Source organism: Schistocerca serialis, chromosome 8 (genome assembly GCF_023864345.2).
Source record: "Schistocerca serialis cubense isolate TAMUIC-IGC-003099 chromosome 8, iqSchSeri2.2, whole genome shotgun sequence".
In the NCBI taxonomy this organism is placed as follows: domain Eukaryota; kingdom Metazoa; phylum Arthropoda; class Insecta; order Orthoptera; family Acrididae; genus Schistocerca; species Schistocerca serialis.
Genome location: NC_064645.1, coordinates 36,094,827 through 36,107,861, shown reverse-complemented (window position 1 = coordinate 36,107,861; position 13,035 = coordinate 36,094,827).

The window sequence follows — 13,035 nt, the reverse complement described above, 5'->3', positions numbered from 1 at the left end:
TTTATAGACCAAGATAGGTTTAAAAACATAAATTCTTGTCCTGTTGAGAATGGCCTTTCTGATCATGATGCTCAGGTAGTTACAGTATATGACATAGCTCCATTCAGTAATTCAAAACAACCCCCCAAAGTTGTGCGTTCAATTAATGACTCAACAATTCGAAATTTCAGAGAAAATCTTGAGCAGGTAGACTGATTGTGTAAATCATGGAATACTTCTAGCTAATCTCAAGTACTGTGCTATGAATGGGGCAGTGCTCAAATGGTTTAAATCAGGCCTAACTGGAAGAGTGCAGAAAGTTGAAATAAGCAGTCCACATAATATGCAAATAACTGGTGATTTCTCAAACTGGGGAACAATCAAGAATGGGGTGCCGCAAGGATCGGTCTTGGAGCCTCTGCTTTTCTTAATATATATTAATGACTTGCCATTCTATATTCACCAAGATGCAAAGCTGGTACTGCTATTCGTGTCCCTTCACGTTTCCACGTCACTATCACATCGGAAACAGCGGACCTAGGGATGTTTAGGAGTGTGGAAATCTCGTGTACAGGCATATGACAGAAGTGACACCGAATCACCTGACCACGTTCACGTTCGAAGTCAGCATTTCATTTTTTTAACTGCTAATAATTTATCTGAGGACACGTTCCAATTTCAATTCTTCGTTCTATTCTTCCTCCTTGCCGTATGCTTTCATCTGTTCGCTACGTTTCTTCTCTCTGTCTTCTGACCATTTTGAACAAAGTCTTTTTAGCTCCCCAGTTTCCAATACTTTCCCCTGAAGGCTTCTCTGTTGTTTATATCTCCTGTTTTTGTATTTTTTTAATAAACCCTTGCTTACTTTCTTAACGCAGCTTGTTGTGGACTTCTTACTTCCTAAATATTTGAAAATCTTATTTCTTAATCTACTATCTTGCATTCGAAATAAATATCCCAAAAGTATGAATCTTCTTCTCATTACATTTGAATTTTTCTCTATATTTTGGTATATTTCACCCTTACTTTTACACAAATTGTAAAATTTCTTAATCGGAATAGTACAGAAATACTACAGCTAGAATTTTGTGCACTTTTCTGTTGACGAAAAGGCTATTGAGGTGAATTTGTTATTGATTGCATGGCTTTTGAGGTGTGTGTGTGTGGGGGGAGGGGGGGGGAGGGGGAGTCTCTGTCCAATGGTATCTGCTGATATTGTTTTCATTTGGAGCTGGCAGGATGTACCTCCCCGTTACACTTTAGACACGTCAGTGTAGACGCCGAATTGCGACGACTCACGCCGTACCAGATACGGATTCGTCTTATCCGGTCCACAGTGACAACGTGTTGTACTATTTTTCGAGACGCACGCCTGAAATGCGACATCTTTTTAAACGAATGTAGGCCGTCGACGCCGTCCGTGCTTGCCTACAGTGTCCATGGATGGAGTAGGATGCTCTGAACAACATATCAAACATCCAGCGTCAGCGACACGTATACACTGTGACAAGGTTGCTTACGTTAATTACTTGTCTTTACTGCCGCGTTTCAGGGGCTCACAAAAATAAGGCTCGTCTGCGTCTGACCTTACTACTGCGTCTGTTTTCGTCGGATATCGAACCTTGGAACCTCTGTCCGGCGCAACGTGACCGCGGAACAATGGCAGCAGTTATGGGGAGCGTTAGCAGGTAGTCATGGAGAAAGGCCCAGCCGAATAGACGAGTTTCTCGAGATAAGATGCTGTGTTCTTTGTTGTACTTGTCACATTGGGGTGAGTGCTCGACATCCTGGCTCTTACATAAGCCTGATGTGACGGGTTAATTCGCGTGCTGCTCGAGTGAGGCTAGTTGACGCTGTTCTGCAGACCTCAGCCACGACATCAGGCTCCTACCGGTTGCTGCGAGCACATCTGGGAGTGACACATAAATGATGGTCGACGACTGAGGTTCTCAGTAAGCGAGTACGCGGATCTCTGCGCGAGAGAAACGCCTAGGCAACAGCACACAGTTTTTAGTCCGCTACAATTTCTTATTTCTACCAGCACTTTCCCTCGCATTATAACTTTCAGGCACAGAGGCTATCGCCGAATTCAGGGAGAACCTCACGATTCAACCACAACAGCCACATTGGAGCTTTCAACTCTACGCGTCAACAAATTCAAAAGACACTTCTGTACTAATTGATCATAGCATGTCCAAAGCCGCAAGAATTAGTGACAACGTGGAAGTCAACAGAGGGAGAATGTTTTATCTTCCTGACCAATACTTGTGCATTTATTGCAAAGGAGACAACATGTTCGCCGTAAAATTAATCACAGCCGCTTCGGTTAATAACTAAATCCATGCAACTTGCGTGAGTTTCCCTTGACTAATTCACAAAACAGTGTGATGGCCCGTGTGCAATCTAGTTTCTTCATTTTAATGTTAGGGTATCGTCACGACCGCACTGCGTATTTACTTGGAATATTTTCCTTGTTGCCGCGGAGCAACGGCGCATAATCGTACCGTCGTGTGCGCGATGTTTGTCTCTTAAGTTTTAACAAAAATAGTACACGAAATGCATTTTTCTTCAGAAATGACTTTATTTTTCCTCAAAACATAAGCCATTAACACACTTCTGCAGGTATTCGAAATAATTTTGGAACTTTTTCCATCCTGATGGTGTTGCACGAAAAAGACAGTTTTGGAAGAATTCAGCGACTTCTTCAGCCGATAAAAATCAGCTGTACTCACATTTTTGTCTGATAGAAGAACGACAGGAAGAAGAAAGAACAATAAGTCGTTAAGCGATAACTGTGGTGAATAAGCAAGGGCGCACTCCGCGAAGAGCAACTGCCCCCACTACGAGAAAATAAAAACCATCTGCCCCGCCGAACAGTCGTACTACTTCAGTATCAGTTCGAAAAAGTCACAATATATAACGGCTTTTGACTAGCAGAAAGTGTGTCTACAGCCATTTGCTGTGAAATCTCAAAACTATTTCGTTATTCCCCGGGAAAGTGACACGCGTAGCTTCTCCCCTCTTATACTTCCCAGCTTAAGGACACGCTCTTGTGAATGCGAGCAATGAGACGTTCGTTCCCGTCAAGTGATCAATTGATTGGGGAGTTTTGTGCCCCCTTGCACTGTCCTGATTACACATCATTCAACGTCTTTCCGTTTTCTTGATTTCAACGATGATTTGTGGCAAAGTAATTGGTGTGTGCTAATCAGCACTGACTGTCCTTCAGTCCGTGGCATGTCAAGTGTCATCAACGATGCGAGCAGTCATTTTCCTGGCACTTTTGTTGGTTTCGGTGAATCTTCGAACCATCAAACAGTTACTTGCTGCTTAGTTTCGGTTCTTCTGAAAATATCGAACTTTCGACTCCTGTTCCGATGTAGTACACGGATTTTGCATTCCCTTCATCGGAGTCTTTTCCAGCATCCCTTCCACCAACTGGCACGAGGTGGAACTGTGTTGAAATCCATCGGGAACACATCTTTCTCACAGCTAAACATCCATCCACAAAAGAGTTTATTGTACTCTTCGACGACCTGTATTTCACGGTGAGTCACTTATTACAACCCTACAATTATGCTGAGCACAACCGGTTTTTGTGGATCTTAACGCATCGATCAATTTCCGCTAACCAATCGCGAAGCTTTTTACACGGAGGACATTGTCAAACGAAGAGAGTTGATGCATTGTTCTTCAGTTAAGCATTTACGAAAATAGTAGACATATCTCACAGATGACGCTGGTTTATACAATTACCTGTTTGTATAATTTCGGTGATGAAGTTGGATTATATTTAGCAGTTTTCTTTTGAGTTTGCTCACTGACGTCAGTAAGTTTTGTCTTATTTATGGAAACTTGACGCCAGAAAGTAGTCCTTTCGTAAACCTTACTTTGGATGTGAGCTACTATACTACAAAACAGGTCCACGTAATTATGCGTACGTAGCGGCTCACGGCTCGACGTTGGAGACGCAGACGCCCGTGGGCATCGGCACACCCACAGGCTGGTAACTGCTACACTTGCGACACCATCACTCGCAGCAGCCCCGCAGTGCACGCCCCGCTATGACTTATCTACTGACACGAGGCGGACAGGGATAGAAAGCGTCGCCGACAACTTCACAAAGCGAAGCAGCCGGTGCTTCTGGAGCGCGAAGACGTCGCGCCAGGGTTCGCTCGCTTTCTCCTCGCGCTCGCAAGTGCCGCACTACCTCTGGACAATGGGCGCCAGTGGCACAACCGCTCTTCTTTTTTGGGTCACCGGTCTTCCAAGTAGTTTCATGTGGCTCGCAAGGATTCTTCTCCGGTGCCTCCGTCTTCATCTTGGAGTAGCATTTGCACCCAGTGTCCTAGTTATTTCTGGGATATACACTCCTGGAAATGGAAAAAAGAACACATTGACACCGGTGTGTCAGACCCACCATACTTGCTCCGGACACTGCGAGAGGGCTGTACAAGCAATGATCACACGCACGGCACAGCGGACACACCAGGAACCGCGGTGTTGGCCGTCGAATGGCGCTAGCTGCGCAGCATTTGTGCACCGCCGCCGTCAGTGTCAGCCAGTTTGCCGTGGCATACGGAGCTCCATCGCAGTCTTTAACACTGGTAGCATGCCGCGACAGCGTGGACGTGAACCATATGTGCAGTTGACGGACTTTGAGCGAGGGCGTATAGTGGGCATGCGGGAGGCCGGGTGGACGTACCGCCGAATTGCTCAACACGTGGGGCGTGAGGTCTCCACAGTACATCGATGTTGTCGCCAGTGGTCGGCGGAAGGTGCACGTGCCCGTCGACCTGGGACCGGACCGCAGCGACGCACGGATGCACGCCAAGACCGTAGGATCCTACGCAGTGCCGTAGGGGACTGCACCGCCACTTCCCAACAAATTAGGGACACTGTTGCTCCTGGGGTATCGGCGAGGACCATTCGCAACCGTCTCCATGAAGCTGGGCTACGGTCCCGCACACCATTAGGCCGTCTTCCGCTCACGCCCCAACATCGTGCAGCCCGCCTCCAGTGGTGTCGCGACAGGCGTGAATGGAGGGACGAATGGAAACGTGCCGTCTTCAGCGATGAGAGTCGCTTCTGTCTTGGTGCCAATGATGGTCGTATGCGTGTTTGGCGCCGTGCAGGTGAGCGCCACAATCAGGACTGCATACGACCGAGGCACACAGGGCCAACACCCGGCATCATGGTGTGGGGAGCGATCTCCTACACTGGCCGTACACCACTGGTGATCGTCGAGGGGACACTGAATAGTGCACGGTACATCCAAACCGTCATCGAATGCATCGTTCTACCATTCCTAGACCGGCAAGGGAACTTGCTGTTCCAACAGGACAATGCACGTCCGCATGTATCCGGTGCCACCCAATGTGCTCTGGAAGGTGTAAGTCAACTACCCTGTCCAGCAAGATCTCCAGATCTGTCCCCCATTGAGCATGTTTGGGACTGGATGAAGCGTCGTGCTCACGCGGTCTGCACGTCCATCACGAACGCTGGTCCAACTGAGGCGCCAGGTGGAAATGGCATGGCAAGCCGTTCCACAGGACTACATCCAGCATCTCTACGATCGTCTCCATGGGAGAATAGCAGCCTGCATTGCTGCGAAAGGTGGATATACACTGTACTAGTGCCGACATTGTGCATGCTCTGTTGCCTGTGTCTATGTGCCTGTGGTTCTGTCAGTGTGATCATGTGATGTATCTGACCCCAGGAATGTGCCAATAAAGTTTCCCCTTCCTGGGACACGAATTCACGGTGTTCTTATTTCAATTTCCAGGAGTGTATTACAGTCTCTGGTTTCCTCTACAGATTTTATTCTCCACAGCTTCCCCAGGTAGCACGCACGTTATTCCTCGGTGTCTGAACAAATATCCTACCATCCTGTCCCTGCTTCTTGTAAATTTTTTCCCAAGTTGCACTGTGGGGAAGTCGACATAATTTTCAACGGCCTTCCATTCCACCACCTCTCCAATTCGAATCTTTTCTTTTCCAGTTTTCCCACAGTCCAAAATTCATTTCTATACAATGCTGCGCTCCAAACACAGACGTTCAGAAATTTCTTCTTCAAATTAAGGCCAATGTTTGGTATTCCGAAACTTCATTACATTCCTTTTGGCCAAGAACGCCCTCTTTGTCTGCGTTAGTCTTATTTTCACGCCGTCCTTGTTTCATCCAGGTTAACAGAATTAATTCATTGTGTCTGATTCACTGTCACTAATTTTTATGTTAAGTTTCTCGCTATTTTCGTTTCTACTACATCTCATCTCATTACCTTGTTTTTTCTTGCGAACTCTCAATCCTTAATCTGTAATCATTAGTCTGTTCATTCTGTCGAATAGATCCCATAATACTTCGTCAGGTTGACTGAGAATAGCAACGTCGTCAACGAATTTTATTATTGATATCCTTTCACCCTAAATTGTAATCTTAGTCCTGAACCTTCCTTTTATTTGTGTCATAGCTTTTTCGATGTATAGATTGAGCGGTAGGGGCGAAAGACAGCATCCCTGTCTGACGCCCTTTTTCATCAGAGCACTTAGTTTTCCATTTAATGGTTCCCTCTCGATTCTTGTACTTACCGTATACAACGTGGTTTTGCCTATAGCTCGTATCTCTTTTCCTGAGAATTTAGAGCATTTTTAACCACATTACATTGTTAAATGCTTTTTCTAAGCCGACAAAACCTCTAAAAGTCTCTCGATTTTTCTTAAGTCTTGCTTCCTTTATGAAGTTCAACGTCAGAACTGCCCCTCTGGTACGCTTGCCTAAAGCAGAATTATCGTCATCTAACAGATCCTCAATCTTTTTTCAACTCTTTTGTATATTACTATTGTCAGCAACTTGGATGCATGAGCTGTTAATCTGGGGCTGCGACATTTCTCGCACTTATCTCCCCTTGCTTTACTATTGTCAGCAACTTGGATGCATGAGCTGTTAATCTGGGGCTGCGACATTTCACGCACTTATCTCCCCTTGCTATCTTCAGGATTGTGGGGGTGATATTTTTCCCGAAGTCTGATTGTATACTGCCAAGCTCAATGATTCTCCAAACGAAACTCAATAAGCTATTGGTTGCCAATTCCTCCAACGATCTTAGAAATTTCGAAGGAGTGTTATCTCTCCTGCATTTAACAGTGGAATTCCCATTTCACTCTTAAAGCCTTTGCTTTTAATTTCACTAAAAGTTATTTTGAGTTTTCTATATGCTGAATCAGTGCTTCTGATGACCATTTCCTTTTCGATTTCTTTGAATTTTTCCTACAGTCACGTCGCCTTGGCTTGCCCGTACTTTCCATTTCTTTCATTCCTAAGTGACCTGTATTGCCATATTCCTGTCTTTTCTTGAACGCTTTTGTATTTCCTTTTCTCGATCAGTGGAAGTACTTCTTTTGTAACCCTGTGTTTCTGTGTTTATACTTTTAGATAGACCCACCCTTTTCTACTGAACTACCTGCTGTGGTATTCACCTCAGCGCGCCCCGTCACTCTGCAGTACTTTAGTATCCCACTCCCTTGCAAACTGATTCTTCGAGACGAGACGAGCCCCTTAGCCTCTGCTCTACTCCTCATCACTGCCACATTGTGAACCTAGTCTCTCTCTAGCTGCTAATCAGTATTGTGCCTTACAATCCACACAAGAGCAGTGCATTTCGTGATAGGTTCATTTAGTAAGCGCAATAGGCGCCAAAGCGTCACAGACATGTTCATCCGATTCTAATGTCAGACGTTGCAGGAGAAGCGTTCTGCATTACGGTACAGTTTACTGCTGAAGTTCCGAGATCGTGGGTTCCTAGAAGGGTCGAACAATACAAATCCGCCTCTTACGCGTAGCTCACACCTAGGGTAGCCAACAATCGTTTTTTCCCGCGAACAGTTTGCAATTGGAACAGCAAAATGGAGAAGTGAAAGTGATGCGCAAAGTACTCCGCCACACACCGTAAGGTAGCTTGCGGAATCTAAATGCAGATTCGATTTCGGAATCCCTTTCTGACCATAATGTAACCCAACATCTATCTTACAGTGTCTCGAGACCTTTCCAAGCGTACCATCTCTTGTCATTTTGAACAGTGTAAGAGTGTTCATTAGCTGAAATTTATAGCAGGACTGAATTAGTCCTCCTTTCATTCCTACTACCGAGTCTACAGTCTCTCGTAGTTCTTGTCTTCTTTTATCTTCTTGTAGTACAGTCTCATATCACTCTATTATTATTATTATTATTATTATTATTATTATTATTTCTTTCCTTTCTCAGACATTATTATTATTTCTTTCTTTCTTTTCTCAGACGTTATGTCTGGTCAAAAATGGAAAGTGACGCCGACCTTGATCAAGCGTGACTTCCTTCTAACTGTGTGGTATATGTTACATTGCATTTAGGAACTTTCGGGTAACTGAACATGTATCAATAATTACGGATTTCTGTAGTTGTATATATAAGTTTGGATGTAGCTGTATTGCATTGATGTACTGGTGGATATTGTGTGGTATGACTCCTGTAGTTGATAGTATAATTGGTATAACGTCAACTTTATCCTGATGCCACATGCCCTTGACTTCCTCAGCCGGTTGGATGTATTTTTCAATTTTTTCTCCTGTTTTCTTCTGTATATTTGTTGTATTGGGTATGGATATTTCGATTAGTTGTGTTAATTTCTTCTTTTTATTGGTGAGTATGATGTCAGGTTTGTTATGTGGTGTTGTTTTATCTGATATAATGGTTCCGTTCCAGTATAATTTGTATTCATCATTCTCCAGTACATTTTGTGGTGCATACTTGTATGTGGGAACGTGTTGTTTTATAAGTTTATGTTGTAAGGCAAGCTGTTGGTGTATTATTTTTGCTAAATTGCCATGTCTTCTGGGGTATTCTGTATTTGCTAGTATTGTACATCCGCTTGTGATGTGATCTACTGTCTCTATTTGTTGTTTGCAAAGTCTGCATTTATCTGTTGTGGTATTGGGATCTTTAATAATATGCTTTCTGTAATATCAGGTGTTTATTGTTTGATCCTGTATTGCAATCATGAATCCTTCCATCTCACTGTATATATTGCCTTTTCTTAGCCATGTGTTGGATGCGTCTTGATCGATGTGTGGCTGTGTTAGATGATACGGGTGCTTGCCATGTAGTGTTTTCTTTTCCCAATTTACTTTCTTCGTATCTGTTGATGTTATGTGATCTAAAGGGTTGTAGAAGTGGTTATGAAGTTGCAGTGGTGTAGCCGATGTATTTATATGAGTGATTGCTTTGTGTATTTTGCTAGTTTCTGCTCGTTCTAGAAAGAATTTTCTTAAATTGTCTACCTGTCCATAATGTAGGTTTTTTATGTCGATAAATCCCCTTCCTCCTTCCTTTCTGCTTAATGTTGCTGAATGTATGTGATGTATTCTATATGTATTCTATTTATTATTATATATGTATTCTATTTATTATTATTATTATTATTATTATTATTATTTGATTTTCCTTTTCCTTTTATTACTGAATTACGCATTCAATGTCCTTAAATATGTCATCATCTTGTGCTTGCGACGACGGCATTCAAACATGATTGTTGTTGGTGTTAGTTTGCTGTCGATTCTGATGAGAAAAATCCTGCGACGATAATTCACTCTCTGCTCTATCTGCCTTTTCATGACGAAACCTACTTCCTCCTGCTGTTGATATCACCCCACATTCATCTGACTAGAACTACCTTGCCCTCTATTGTATTTCACTGAACACTCATTTCGCAGACTGAGCCTTTGCATTTCTCTTTTCTTATTTTCTGTCTTCCCCAGCGCATTAAGACTTCACACAGCTCGCAGAATGTCACTCTTTCATTTGTAATCCTTACTAATAATATAAATGCTGAAGTAATTCTGTTACACTTTCAAGAGTAGACCACTGCACCGATTTTGATGAGAAACGGTGTGGAGACAGTTTGAACGCTGAGGAGGAGCGCAGGCTACATCAGAAACTGTGCAGTACGACATATCTATTGATATGAAGAATATAACGTGAAATACGGAACAATAACTTACCTATCTACTCTTTGACTTTTGAAATATATCGTATCTGTCAAAACGCATTTATTGTTTGATATGTTCAACATAATACGATTCAACGTAATGAATACAGCGCTTACACGCCTCTTCCTGTTTAATCCGCACTCCCATACCAATATCAGTGACGAGCCTATCGCATTTTAATCCCTCAGCGTCTTGTTGCTGCTGTAACTCCGAAGAAGCGATCATAATTAAATAGAATAAATAGGTCGTGATCATCTGCTAAGTGTTGTTAACTCTTAATCGTGTGGTATCTAGTTCGAATCCTGTCGAGGTCGGATTTTTTTTTTCGCTTGCGAATGTGTGCGTTACGTGTGTTGTCCACACGATTACTTTTATCATTATAGATGCGCAAGTCGCCGAAGTGGTGTCAAGTACAAAGACTTGCGTCAAGCGCCAGAGAGGAACTGGTAAGACCTTTCTTTTCAGTTTGCTCTTAGCCCAAATTCTGCTGCACTGGCCTCATCTCAATAGCTGCCACGCTGCTCAAGGGGGGTCAAATGAAGCATTCAGTACTTACGCTGCTGTTGAACTTAGCTCACGCAGATATACACATTTGTAACAGCAATAAAAATGGCGATCGTGGACGGATGTTGCAGCAACGTAAGCTGTCGGATTGGGCCGAACGAACAATGTCTTGACACTCTCTCCCCGTAATAACTGAAGGCACACCGGCAGATGAAGTAAATGCATGTTGAAAGGCAACATATCACAAACTTTTAACAACAAATGTGAGCGTGCAACTGCACGGTAACACACAACCTGCACAATAAGCGGGATGCTCTTCTGAAAATCGGCGAAGATCGTACTCAGACATATGCTAAGCACACGGTTATATTGCATCGTGAATTCTGTACTATTGTTAACAGTATACAAGAGTTGGTGAGCAAAGTTTATCATGAACTACAGACAAATATGTGAACTAACGGATGAATCTGTGAAAGGGCAACTATGGCGCCGAGTAATGATTCTGTAGGCTAATACAGCCGAATGACAAACTTACATGGCAAGTGGGAGGAGGCGCTGTAGAGTTTCTCTATGCCGATAATATTAGAGAATCTGAACAAATCACCTCTTATCCTGTGGCGTCTCTTAACTCTTTGGAATTGACAAGAGTGTCTTTTCATAAAACGAAGTTATAGGTTAGTGTCCCATTCATATTAATGGGAAATCTTGATGCGAGCAGAAAGTGTAGGTGTGTATGGTTACAACTCTTACCCATCTGGACCCAAATATTATTAGGGCTAAAGTTCAAATGGTTCAAATGGCTCTGAGCACTATGGGACTCAACTGCTGAGGTCATTAGTCCCCTAGAACTTAGAACTAGTTAAACCTAACTAACCTAAGGACATCACAAACATCCATGCCCGAGGCAGGATTCGAACCTGCGACCGTAGCGGTCTTGTGGTTCCAGACTGCAGCGCCTTTAACCGCACGGCCACTTCGGCCGGCTAGGGCTAAAGTAATTAGTGGCTTTGCAAAAGGGGGAAATGTTTCAATTCCACAAATCTCAATTATACCAACAAACGCGCGTTTTCAGTTTAAAAGATTGCAATTCCCAATAAAAACTGCTTTTAGAATGACAAAAAAAAAAAAAAAACTCCAAGGGCACACATTCAAAGTTGCCGGTGTGTTTTTCTCATGGACAACTCTGTGTGGCGTGCTAATGTGTGCTCAGCATGATTCATTATAACAGGAGCGCGGCCGCGGGTAAGAGCTAGTTTTATTTCGGATGGCCATCTCTCCTTCGCTGTCCCGTCTCGGAAATCAGTCCCCTCCTGGAGATCGGTATGAGGAACTAATCCGAAATATTTCTGCAAAGGAGAGATGACACTTTTTCAATTGCAGGCCACGTGCCCTGTGAATACACATTATTTATCTTTAATGCACTGTTTTCCATTGCCTTCTGCATCCTCGTAACGGATACTTGCACCTTCCAGGGTTTGTTTTGCATCACAAGAGCAAGCGAATCTCTACCGCTCCTCCGCCGTTTTGGAAAGCCTTTGGCTTATACCGAGAAGTCTTGGTCCGCTATTGCTGACGATTTTTATTGAAAGTCTAAACAGTTGACCCAGCACGTTCTGATTAGTAGTGTTAGACGCTGCCGCTAGACCACGGTGACAGCCACGATTACCATTCAGCTGTAAATCACCCAACAAACTGTTGCACCATTTTACATTGTCGAACGCTTTTTGTAGGTCGACAAATCCTATGAGCGTATAAGTATATCGATTTCTCTTCAACCTTGTTTCCATAATTAAGAGCAAATTCAGACCTGCGTCTCTCGTTCCTTTACCTTATCTAGAGCCAAACTGATCGTCACATAACAGAGGCACAGTCATCTTTTCAATTTTCCCGTGTATTATCTTTGTCAGCGGCTTGGGTGCGTGCTCTTTTATGCTGATCGTGCGCTAGTTCTCGCACTTACCTGCCATTACTTAAGCATTTGTATAAAAAAACTGCTTCTCCCTGCTCCCCCAAAAATGATTTGATTGTATGTGGTTGCTGTGTATACCGACCGGGGGGAAGGGGGGGTGGGGGAGGAAGGGAAGACAAATCTCCGCCCGATGTGCCAAACTACCTAGCTACGCTAAACGCTACGTGTGGAACGATTGGAAGTAGTCATTAGGTGGTTAAGCTCAGTTCTCGGTGATGTAAACACGTAATTTGATATCCCACGAATAAGTTATGATTTTGTTTTTAAAAGTATTAAAAATTTTAAAAGTGCATTATGCGGTGATTGATGTGATACCAATTGACTTCAATACGAGAAGACAGTGGTACTTTACATGCGGTGCTCGACACTGTGGTTAGAACTGGGAATCGTAGTATTAACTGTAGGATTTTTACTGGCAGTCACGGCATCGACTTCACCAAATGTCCGAACAGAAGTGGTTTTCTTTCAAAATGAACAAATAAAGGTAGCGTCCGTTTTTCTTTTAAATCAAACAGCAGTGAATGTTCTTTTAATGGCAAGTGTAGCTATCATCATATCCACACT